The sequence below is a fragment of the Ctenopharyngodon idella genome, chromosome 4 (assembly GCF_019924925.1).
Source record: "Ctenopharyngodon idella isolate HZGC_01 chromosome 4, HZGC01, whole genome shotgun sequence".
NCBI classification, from domain to species: Eukaryota; Metazoa; Chordata; class Actinopteri; order Cypriniformes; family Xenocyprididae; genus Ctenopharyngodon; species Ctenopharyngodon idella.
Window position 1 is genome coordinate 7,624,943 of NC_067223.1, and position 13,113 is coordinate 7,638,055.

The 13,113-nt window shown below is 37.9% G+C and overlaps 1 protein-coding gene across 4 annotated transcripts in view; it reads left to right on the forward strand.

Moving 5' to 3' along the window:
* sox5 (SRY-box transcription factor 5) overlaps window positions 1–13,113 on the forward strand; it is a 210,874-nt gene that overhangs the window by 79,004 nt on the left and 118,757 nt on the right. For all 4 annotated transcript variants that reach the window (XM_051890783.1, XM_051890781.1, XM_051890784.1 and 1 more), the window contains one exon: window positions 8,779–8,838. The gene's annotated coding sequence lies outside the window, so the exon portion shown is untranslated. The remainder of the gene's footprint in view (window positions 1–8,778; window positions 8,839–13,113) is intronic.

Consider the following 13,113-nt stretch of genomic DNA (forward strand, 5'->3'; position numbering starts at 1 on the left):
TAAATATTAGCATCCACACCAATGGACGATTATGTTGTGTTTATTATAAGACGACGCTACAGTTCTGTCAACTGCCACTTTAAATGCTCAAGCTTTTTAAAGTATGTGGATTATGTTTGGCTGTGAATGTTTTTTTTTTCATCAAATGGAAAAAAAAAATCTGAATAGGGCTGGGTATTGAGACAAATTTCACAATTCATAATTCAATTTAAATTCACAAGCTTTCGATTCTGATTCAGTTCGATTTGATATTGATTAATTTGGATATATTCCTATATCTGGTACAGTACATGGTCAGTTTTCTCAAGAAAAAAATCTATCTCAACGAATGCTGTAAACTATACAGGGAGTCAGTTGTTACTACATTACACTTATACAGTAACACTTGAGTTTAGGGTCCAGTTCTCACTATTAACTGTAGTTGCTTATTAGCATGCATATTACTAGGATAATGGCTGTTTATTAGTGCTTATAACGCACATATTAATCCCTTATTCTGCATGACCATACCTCTAGTATAAAGACCCTACTGTATGTCCACTTTAACGCATCCACTCTGTGGCGGCTGAGAAAGCGTGCAGCAAAATGGGTTGATAGCGCAATAGGCGGCTCAGTGTACAAGTTCAGTGATTTATAAAAAAAAGATTGGTAAAGGCTCAAAATTTGGATTTCGTTAGACACATGAGCCTCCCCTTTATATAATTTGACGCTCCCTCTGTGTTGTCAAAAGTACCGATTTCGGTACCAAGTCAGTACAGAAATTTTAAAAATGTGACTATTCCAGCATTTCCCCCTAGCATTCTGAGCACTTTTGAGCAGATTCTTAAACACCTCTGATTGGCAATTGGCAATTGTGTTCAAGCACGTCAACTCAACTTTATGATCAACGCTTCAAAAACACGTCTGTATCTGTGTAAGGTCTTGTGAACAGCGTCAAAGATGTCTGTTTACAACATGTTTTAAAGCGTTGATCATTGTAGCCAATCACAGACATATCTGTTGAGCACGTGAACACAATGGCCAATCAGATGCGTTTAAGAATCCACTCAATCGCACTCAAAATGCTATGGGGAAATGCTGGTATCGTCACATTTTTTTTTTTACATTTTGGTACCGATGTCTGTATTTTTGATAACACTACGCTCCCTAAAGTCCTCTATGGCTCTGCTCGCAATAAGCGCTGTTAGAATTGAATGAAGAAATTCTGTATTTCTCCACCACCTGTAAGGGTGCATTAAATCTGACAAATTGGTTTAATAAAAGGTGAATTGATCTTGTAAAATACAATTTTTAGCACATTTTACTGTACCAATATTTTTAAATTGGCTGTTAAAGTTTTATATGAGATAATATAAATTTACTGCCCTAATGAAATCAAAATTTTGAGCACTTTTTACTGTACCAGGTTTTTTTTTATTATTATCAACCATTAAACTTAGCACATAGGACAATGCACACTGAGCCATATATTGCGCCATCAGGCCATTAAGAGAATGCGAGGATGTGTTAAAGTGGACATAAGTTCGTGAAATAAAACATACTGCTCCAACGAAAGCCAAATTTTGAGCAGTTTTACTGTAACTGTTTTCTTTTTATGGACCGTTGAGCTTGGCAAATAGGACAATGCATACAGCCGTATATTGCACCATCAGCCCATTTCGCGACACGGTTTCTCAGCCGCCACAGAGGATGTGATAAAGTGGGCATAAGGCATTGATATTAGAGGTACTGCCCTAATGAAAGTCAAATCTCTCTATTAATTCACGTGCATACATGCTCTCATTTATGTCATACTAAGACGGCAGTGACCACAAAGAAAATAGGTTATAATATACGTAAATCGGAAATTGTAACACGCGAGCACGCAAAAAATTCCAGTGTATTTTTGCAAAGGTCCCTTTAGGGGCTCTGTAAAAAGGAGATATTTTGACAAATTTTGAGCCTATTTGGAGAAATAAAATTTTGATAAATTTTTTTTGTTGTGATAAGACAAAAGCTTCAAACAGAAGATGGTTTGTTCCAGTGTTAGGTCATCTTTACCCATTTCAGCATTTTTTTTTTTTTTTTTTTTTTCATATGTAAAACCGTTGGCATGTTTGATTTTATTGTCTGGGTACATTTTCACTCCCATTCTGAGAAAATGACTTTCAAAGGGAAAATATTTATTCATAGGCACCGCACAAAACCGCACTGATGGACAAACAGCATTGCTTGAACCCCGCGGGGTAGATTGGCTGTATAACATTTATTCAGATAGACCTCTTTGTACAGGAATGAGAGGAGATGAGGCTCATTTTACAGAAAGTCCGTCCTGGAAAACGTAGCGAATGCCGTTTATCTCCTGGGCAGCGCTGACTTCTGAATGCAGGTGCGACCCTGACCTTACACATACAGAGTGTGTTTGTGCCTCTTTCCAGAGCGTCCGGACAGAAGGATGAGCCCGAAAAATCACTCAAAGTCACAAAACACGTTCAATTATTAAAAAATTATAGCATCTCAGTAAAAGCACATCTGTGTAGAGGGCAGGAGTAACATGCAAACGGTAGCCATTAGCACTTGGTGATGTGTGGGTGTGTGTGTGAGTGTTTGTAACCGTGTGCACTGCGTATGAACCCAGTAGCCTGTGCGGCTAATGAGCTGGCCCGTACGTAATGTGATTAAAACAGTGAGATTTGGTGTCATTCTGCTGGTGTGTTCAGGCGTGCTGAGATGAGCTTTATTAATTTAATAAAGCAAGATCATTGGTTGGCTGGACGTGCTTTCTGACACCCCCTTCTCCCCACCTCACAGCTGTTCTGCTGCCCCCATTACAGCTCTCCCCCTCTGTCCTGACTAACACCGCCCTATTCAACCTGAACCCTTGCCGACATGTTCTCACACTCACCTGCTGCCAGTCAACACAAACTCCTGTGAGTTCACTCTCTCAGTTTCTCTCGGTTTCTTTATTTCTTCCCCGTGCGTGACCATAGTGTTTTCTGTCTTTTTGAGTGCAACTTTTCCTGCTCAATGTGTCCATAAAAATGATTTTTTTCTTACTTTATTGAAATGAGTTTAGTGTTCTATGTAGACAACATTCATACATTCATCATCATGCATAATGTGTAGATTCCTTCTTGGTGCACCCATATATATTACCCCTAAAAGATCATTTAAAGTCATTATTGTGTTAAATGAGAAAATATACATTACAAAAAGTAGCTTTAGAAATAAATATTTTATTTGATTCATACATTCATACATAGAATTTATTACACACAATCTTTTAGGCTACAACAGCCATTATATATGTATTATATATATTTTAATCTGTTAACATCCCTAAAATTTAAGTCTGAAAAAAAGCAAAATCTTCCCCCTGGACCACAATACATCTCTTCCACTGTCCATCACAGTCCATAAATGAACTTTGTGAATCTGCATTATGTGTGTTTGTCAGTCAGTCAGTAAGCATGTGATTCATTTGTGTCAGGGAATGCATGCCCAGTCATATGTCCAGCTGCATGATTCCTGTGTGTGTGTGTGTTCGTTTGTTTGTGCACTCTAGTGTCTTTGAGTCTATCTTCCTCTCTGTACAGTTCTGTGTTCTCTAATTTTGTGCGCCAGATGACTTTTATTAGTTTTGTGTGACAAAGTCTTCAGAGAGAACGCAGATGGCTGAAATTAGCTGTACAAAAAGCCATTAGAGTAAGTAACAGATGTAAATAGGTTAATCTCTTTGTGTTGCTCACTCCAGAGTCTAACCTCACAGTCACACTGAGTCAGAAGAGAGATCTCTCATTTTCCTCCTCCATGTCTCTTTGATTCCCTCCCCGTTCATTTCCTGCATGTGACCAGCATAGCAGGAAACAACTTAATTGTATGAAAACAGTGATCTTGTGTATACTAGTTTCACGCAGATTAACGCTTTTTTTCATCATGCAGACTTTCAAATATTGCCTGCAATAATACTGAACCAACATTCTGCTTTATTATTAGGCATGAGATAAAACACAACAAAGAAAAAAAAAAAAAAAAACGGTTTATTAACTTACTATTTTTAAGTGTATGACAGGATAGTGTAGTGCAGTGGTTCTAAACCAGGGGGCCGGGCCCCACTAGGGGTCCTCAGCAAACTTTCAAGGGGGCCTCAAGATGACTTGTTAATTATTTAGGCAAAACAAGCATTATTATGAGTTAAAACAATTAAAAATAAAGATATTTCTCATTTTAATTCACCCATTTAAAAACTGTTTTTGAAGAACATACAGTCTTTGACTTGGCTATACTGTAAAGTGTGAAAAAAGTGTGATTTTTCTAGACCAGGAAAAATAATGTAAATTAACAAAATGTTAAAAATCCATGGGATTTTCGTCCATGAATTTGTATTAGGTATAAATTGTGAGAAGAAAAAAAAACATCTTAATCCTTATAAACTGGAAAAGGCATATATAGGGCTGTAGATTATTTTGAAGTCAAACGTTTTGAAGACAGTGAAGTCAAAGAGTTTGAGAACTGGTCTTGTGTTGCAGTTTTAGTTTAACCTGAAAGGGGACCTTTTGAGAAAACTGATAAATTGTCAAACTAGAACGCCATCTTAATTTTATTGGCAATATATGTAATTTGTGATCAGATTTTCAAACCTTCTATTAACAACCACATTACAGCAACCTTTGACCTCCAGTTATAAAATAGCTGTCAGTGTGAACAAGGAAAACCCCTTATTTAGTCCTGAAAACAGTCCTTCAAGTAATTAGCATCGTTAATGGATGTCTTTGTCCAAATAGCAAAACTGTTTAGTGCCGCTTAGTACAACCCTCTCCTGTCATGTTTCATGATCTCTTTATCTGCGTTGAAGAGCCATCATGCTCCATTTCACACATACATTCTGGACCTTATGTAAGCAGAGAGTCGTATGATCTCTCTCTGTCTTCAACTCAATTCCTTCATCTTTCCATCCTTCCATTCCAACAAATAAACAGGCCACAGGCCCACTTTGCTTTGCAGCCTGACATAGTCCCCATTTTCTATGACTGCATTATATAAGCGTTCTGTCACACAGGCCAGAGAACAAAGGACCCGACTTATCTCTCCTCAGAGGGGAATTCCACCCCAACAACAATGAGATCTTATTCTTCTTCTGTCTCGAATGGAGTCCATCGATACACATGGCTTCTGAGATACTTGACCAGGTTTCCATTCAGATGCTAAGCTAATTTTGCTAATCATTTGTACTAGGGCTGGGCGATATGGCTGAAAACTGTATCACGATATCAGTGTTTCATATCGGTCGATATCGATAATTATTGATATTTTTTATGACCCATTTAAAATAAGGACCAGGAGAAAAATATATTACATTTAAACATTTTTATTTTAAACTTAACCTTCCTCTGATCATAATCCCCTCAGTTATTAAGACAGAAATGTCAACAACCATGGAAAACTCAAATAATTAAAATGTTGTGCGGTGTTGCACCAAACGGTGAGCACGGCTAAGGTGGTACATCAAGTTCGTGGTATTACCAGTCTTGGCGGGGACGACGGTCTTGCATAATTTGCAGACGACATTGGTCTGACTACGGTCAGACTTATAATATCCAAAAAACTGCCATACTGGCGAGCTGACTTTTCCTCTTTTATTTACAATTTCCTCGCTCGCTGCGGCACTCATTTTCTGCTTATCATTCGCCGGTTACTGAAGAGGAATCCAGCAGACTAGCACGAGACAACGATATGGCGCAACCAAACTTGATACTGTTACATGATTGGCTGTTAGCGTGTCACTCCCTACGTTGCTAGGTTACCAGAAAGCGAGTGCCTTTGTTAATGCAACCAAACTTGCTTCGCAACCTCTGTTTTCGAATAAAAAATATCGAACGTTTTATCGAACACATTTTTTATTGATATCGATCACGTGTCTATCGCGATACATATCGTTATCGTTTTATCGCCCAGCCCTAATTTGTACTGGATGTTCAATAATCTGCATTTTATTTTGTACCGTACCTAAATCGTCATACATGAAATTCGGGATGCAAGTTGTTGATAATAAAGCTTAAAAGTTAACACACGTGCTACAGACATGTAACTGTAGCAGTGACAGGAAAGTATTGTTTCTGGAAATGTTGGAGCACATGTGCTAAATGCTAGTCCATGACTTTGACAAGGCAGCCCTTCGTTCATCTTCAGAACACAAATTAAGATATTTTTGATAAAATCCGATGGCTCAGTGAGGCCTCCATTGCCAACAAGATAATTAACACATTCAGATGCCCAGAAAGCTACTAAAAACATATTTAAAACAGTTCATGTGACTACAGTGGTTCAACCTTAATGTTATGAAGCCATGAGAATACTTTTTGTGCGCCAAAAAGGGTGAGTAATTAATGACAGAATTTTCATTTTTGTGTGAACTAACCCTTTAAAACCATTTTTACTGCTGTTTATGTATTTTTTTCCCCGAATTTAGAGAAGCATTTCAATAATGAAGTAACTGTATGCTAACTTAAAAAGCAAGCTACTAACATCTTCCAGATACTGCTATAAAAGTAATATAGACCTAAAAGACCAAAAATCGTCTTGAAAATTTAAAGTTATCAACATTATTAAGAGCCATTTGAGGCTAATGTGAGTTCAGCTGTCTACTGAATATCTTGTACTGTTGATGCTTGACCAAACCCTTTATATCAAGGATACACTTAAAAAAAAAAATACACAAAAAGTATGTACCATGGTAGTACCATGAAAATACCATGTTACTTGAATTTCATACACTCTGAGATACCTTATTTTTGTACCTGTACCTTATTATTTCATCCTCATGATACAGAAAGATTCTCTAATTATTGTTTTAACAATATTTCTTCTTAAAATGTTCAGATCAGCCACACAGATCCTTTTTTTTTTTGTTGCTGTTATGATCTCCCATTTCGATCCTAGTACATATCTTCTGTATTTTGAGGTGCCATAATGGGAGACGTTACTACTATTTTGTGAGTAAGAAGATAATGTGGGAAAAACAAGTCTCCTAGAGACAGAGTAGTTTGTGTAAGGAAGGTTTGCATTGCTTTGCCATGTATTGTTGTGGAGGTGTTAGCCGCCAGCTCTCACGCCCCACGTCTGAATAGACCAAGACAGAGGAGTTAAAGAGTTCATTCAGCCCAGGAACTCATTTCGTCCTTTCAGGGGCCACTCTCAGATTAACAGTACAGGCTTCCATCATGAGATGAGGCCGGGAGAAAAGCCACATCACTGAAGACTAGCACACAAAAGGGGATTTCAATCAGCGTGGCACTCAAGCTGGCTTTATGGGCTGACAGGAGTAAATAAGACCGCGTTTTAAGCAGGGGCCCTGCACTGCCACTCACACTCACGCATTTGTAGGATATAGATATACACATACACACAGATAAACAAACATGCACACACTCCTACCTGTAGGCTCCAAGCACAGCCATTATAAACACATACACATTTTTTTGTGTCTAAGCACCCACGTATGTACAGTACCAGCCAAAAGTTTGGACACATTTCTCTGAATTTGTTTCTTATTGTCTTAAAAATCTTCTTTGATGATAATTCATATAATATAGCATGTAATTAGTCATATTATACATGTACACATATACAAATTATATAACATAATAATTAATATAGTACTTATAAATATTAATAAATATGTAAATTATATTATATTTAGAATTCATGAATTATATTATGATCTTAAAAACCATAATGTTGCTTATATTGTATTGTCACACCCATCATACAGACACACCCACACATACAGTCACAGTGTTGAGAATTATCTCGATTCCCGCTGTCCATTGTTGTATTGTGGGCCCGACTTCATCCAAATGTGTTGTACAGACATCTCCACAATCCTCTGAGTGTAAACCATCCCCCCTCGGGTATAGCACCAGGGTGGTCCGACGCATCTAAGCGATCGGCGAACCATTGGCCCCAATTCACAAGAATCTTGGTTACATGACCGACCTAAAAGAGTTCCATGTATGTTCATCTGGGCTTTAGCCTTTCAAACATGTTCCATTTCCCCCTCGCGGAGGACTTCATGCTGCACGCTAAACTTGGATGATGACATCCAAGTTTTCTCTGCGGATTATACACAGGAGCGTGCAAGATTAGAAACTTACAATGAGGCTCAGCGCATGTAATGAAAGATCCCAATGTTCTCTTAGACTATACAACCATGTCTCTCCAGCACGTCCCTGCAATGTTCCAGCGAAGACATATACAACCGTGTCTCCTAAATCTCATCTGGTTTGATCTGTTAGCAAGGGGACAGTGGTCTAAATCTCCCAAAACTACTCACAAATGACATGGTTTACCAATTCAGTTCTAAGAAGGATGATATAAGACTTAGTGCGGGGTTTGTTGAGGAGAATCGGAGCTTGCCAAGAGTTCTGATAAAGCTGAGAGAATCCTCTCTATTCTGCATGCTTACACTCATAAACTCTAGACGTGACATTTTAAGTACTGTACAATTTACAAATGCAATGATAAGTTCTGTGAAGTGGATTAAGAGTGTTTCAAGTTGTTTATGGACAGGAACGTCTACACAATGTCCATCTTGAAGTCCAGAAGTTCTCCCGTTGGGGGAGAACTTAAACAAAGCAAAATTATAGTTTCAAGGCAACACTCAGCTTGGCAGAACAAAGTTTAATACTTTTGTTCCACCATCAAACAACCTCTTCAAGCAGTGAAATGCTTCAGTATTGAGAGGGCTGGAGAGCCTAAGTGGAGTTTCTAACTTGTTCTTTTTGTGTTCGTTTTGTTCAGGTAGAAGCAGACACAAGGACAAAACTTTTTCACCACAAGAAGCCTCAACACAACTGACTGGTATGTAATATGTGCATCTGCAAAAGGCTTTTATAAACTTTCCCAAAGCTTTCATTTTTCGGTCATTACAGTTACAGACATTATGTATCCTCATAGCTGTTATTCTTTAACAACCAAAGCAAAGCAGTAATGTCTGGTGTCGTCTTGTGATTTTCTGCTGATGTGAGGGTGTACAGTGTTCTAAATGTATTTGGACACATACTGTAGTAAATAGCCATAACCACCATTATTAAGGATAGTTGTCAAATAATGTAGGTTTTACCACTAGCTATGTTTCCATCGCCCTGTTTTTATGCGCATTTTGAAGTATCGCATCAGAAATGAGTGATGGAAATGCCAAATTGTGAGGGGAAAAAATCCCTTAATTCGCAAAATAGTTTTTACGCTCACTTGAGGTGGTTTTTGACTTGTGTGAAAAAGAGTTAATGTGGATAATGAGAGATGGAAACGCATTTGTCAAATAAATTCTGACGTAGCAAACATTAAACCCACGTGACTAATCGGCTGATGGTGTTTTATTTACTGTTGGTTACTAGGTTACCAATACCATATGCACCTTTTTATGTTTTTGCATAAAAATGTTTTTTTTTTTGTTCTTTTATGTGGGTGCCGACACTCCGCCGTGTCTCTCTCCGTGCGATTGTGCGCCTGATGATTTCATTATACAAAAGTTATCGCGTCTCATGAAGAGAAAAACACAGACTGCAAATACATTGAGACAAGCATGGAATTTTCTCACTCAAACGACTGCCTGCTGCTGCTTCTGATTGCTCTTAGAGGGAAAAGCTGCCCATTACTGCTGGTCTAGGATCAGTTTTCTCCGTGATAATAGCATATTGGTTTGGCAAATGATCCAGTGTGTAAGATTTCTATTTACAATGTGTTTTGCAGCATTGAGCAATGTTGCCAATCACAAAGATATCTGTTGATTTCTTGAACTCAATGGCCAATCAGAGGTGTTTAAGTTAGCACTGAACAAAAACTCAGGTGTTCTAAGTGGTTCTCCACGCTCACAAAATCCTCTTGTTACAAAAAAATAAATACAGTGTAGACATTATGTAAATAAGAAATTTATTGTGCTGTCAGCTTTGTTTATTATAACAGAACTTTGTAAGATTGCGATGAACTAAGATGAGATTTCTAATGATTATAAAGGAAGCGCTCTGTATGCTTTATATGCCAAATCACGCATACAGTATTCTTGTTTTGTTTTTTTTTATTTGTTTTTATTTTATTTTTTTTTGTTTTTTTTGTTGATAAAATTAATGGAGAATATCTTGTGTTTTTCCGTGGGTGCTCGGCGGCACCTATGACCAATACCACCATCATCCGCTCAAACAATCTATATCAAGGTTACCACAAAAATATTAAGCAGAGAAATGTAAACCATAGCAATAGACTTTTCACAACTCTTACTGTTTATATATTTATTTATTTATTGCATTCTAAAAAATATTTCTAATGCCTTTTTCTAAGTTTATACAAGTTATATAAGTTTTATAATTATATATATTTATAAGTTTTTAATAAATATTTTTCTTATATGAAATGTGGATATGTAATTGAAACATTGGAAAAAGAGGGGAAAATGTCACACATATGACTTCAAAATTCCTATACAAGTAGCCATTTATACACTATTTGCTTTCAGGAAGCACAAAATAAGAATCGGTATTTCTCGACTACACATTATAGAAGTAAGTGTGGCGTACGTGTCGAAATGCTTTTATGGTGCTACTGTATAGTTCAGTAATGAACTCTGAAAGCTCTCATCATGTAGTAGACGTTGCCTCCTGGCTCTTTGGACAGCATATGTTCCTCAGCCCCAGCGTTCACACACTAACACACTTCAACTCACCTATGAGCGCCATCAGGGGGCTGTTTGTGTTTGCGTGTGTGCATGAATGGATGCTGGAGAAGGGGCTGTTTGTCTGTTCATCTGTGTTTGGGGCTGTTGGTGGGCGTCCTTGTCATGTATGTGTGCCATACATGTCTGTGTGTGTGGAACCGAATCACAGACGGGCTCGAGTGTGTCAGAGAGGCCGCTGTCTCGCAGCTTGTAGTCATATTTCATGGAGCCTATGAGACTCAGTTGGCGGTATGTGTGAGTACGGTCTATTTCCGTCTTTCTGACTGTGGCACTGCCCACTGTGTGTGAGTCTGCGTATGACTTCCTACTGTCTATGCGGCATGCCAGTGGGAGACCGCCATCCTGTGCCCCCTCGCAGCGAGATCCACCATTCCTATGCCTTCATCTCCAACCAACCATCCTCTCCCTCTTCCTGCGTGTCTCTTTTACTGTCTCCACCTCCTCCCTGTCTCTCTTTATTTTTCTCTGTGGGCATCCCTGTAAAGTACATGAAGTTTTGGCAGGCAACAAACACGTTTATTAGTGTTAGATTTCTCTTTTATCCGCACTATAAATAATTGTCTGATTGATGTTGCATTTCATTTGTAGATGCATGATATAGACGATGACATGATGCGCTCTGATCCAGAAATCATGGCTCTGTCCCCAGTCCCTAATGACACTGGAGCCTCTACCCACTTACAAAACATTGTTCATTGACGACTGCAAACTTTTATCAAGCTGCTTGACTTTTGTTTTCTGGCATAGACAGAATACCTGCCAAAATGATTCTAATTATGCTAATTTTAAATGACATATAAGCCCAGACGGTGTGTTTTTTTTTTGTTTTTTTTTCCCTGGGGTAATTTTGGGAAGTCTGTTGAATGGATTTAAACTAAGTAAAACTCTTTTAGCTACACTATAGTTGTTAGCTAAAAGCATACTCAAATTTGCCTAAAATATTCAACAATATGAAACAGATGGCAGATTTTTTTGAACATTTTGAACAAGGCATGTTCCAATTTTATTGAAATCTGTATATCTTCAATGTCATATCATGCCTCTGCCTCACCCTAGTTTTTATTTATTTATTTATTTTTGTATTTTTATTTATTTTTATTTATCTTTATGTAGGGGAGAAGACAGGAAACTTGCAAGAAAGGCGGGATTACTGTATGCGCAAGTTATTATTATTCAATAATAACTTATTGAATCTGGCAGAGTGGTTACTCAATCAACATCTGATTCATTTTTTTCAGTATCAAAATAAACCAAGTTTTTTTTCCTTAAACAGTATTTCAAATACATTTCTATCAAAACTTTTAATGTATGTGTGTGTGTGTGTGTGTGTGTGTGTGTGTATATATATGTATACATACATTTTTTTATTTTTTTATTTAAATATATAAGAGATCCAGATAGCGGTCAGCAGGCAGTTGTGTCTGTTTTTCTCTCTCTTCCAGTTTTCCCACCTCTCTTTCCTCCTGAGGCCTGCAGCAGCAGCAGCAGTGGCGGCGTCGGCACTCCTAATTGGCCGTGCGCTCGACGTCGCCTGTTGTGATCATATAAATTTATTGGTGCTTAGAAGGCACAAGCTATTAAAACATTACAATAGACATTAGCGCAGGCCCGAGCAGCCTGCTTGGCCTAACGAACATATGCTTCCCTACCAATGCCTAAACTCTTATTTATGGATTTAATTTAATGTGCGGGAAGAATTCTAAATTAAATTTGGTGTGTGCCTCTGGAGAGTGTCGGTGTATAATAACATGGTAATTTTTACACATCTTTATGAGAAATGAGAAAATTAATTCTTTCTGACAAGCTGTAATTACTGGGCTTGGACCAGTCGCAGCTGAACAGTTTGAGCTCAGCTAGTCTGCCAATGAACTAAAGGAGAGGAGAACAGATAAGGAGGACACACACAATTATAGACGCACACCCACATGCACACACAGACACAAAGACACGCAATTACATACACCCACGAACACACACCCCCACACACACCTACAGACCAACATACACGCACGCTTAAAGCTAACGCACAACTACACCCATCCGAACTAACAGACTCCTACACACCTAATTGCACACAAAAACATATAGAAGATGCCACAACTGGTTTTGCTTCAGGACCCAGATTTTCCATTGGGCGTCAAGTGGAAACCCAACACTTTACAAAAACTGTAAACATGTTCTTAAAATCAAACAATGAAACCTTTTAATGTTCCAATTTTCTCTGTTCAGGAATGTCACACAACCTGTTTGTGTTGGAATCTTATTAATTTGGCTAGTTTCTTAGTTAATTTGGAATTTGTATAAAAATAGTGTGTAGTGTTTGATTGGACACACAGCCTTTGGTGCCAGCAACAAAAGTACATGGCAAATAGATTCCCCTCTATTTTATTGTATTAATTGTGTTT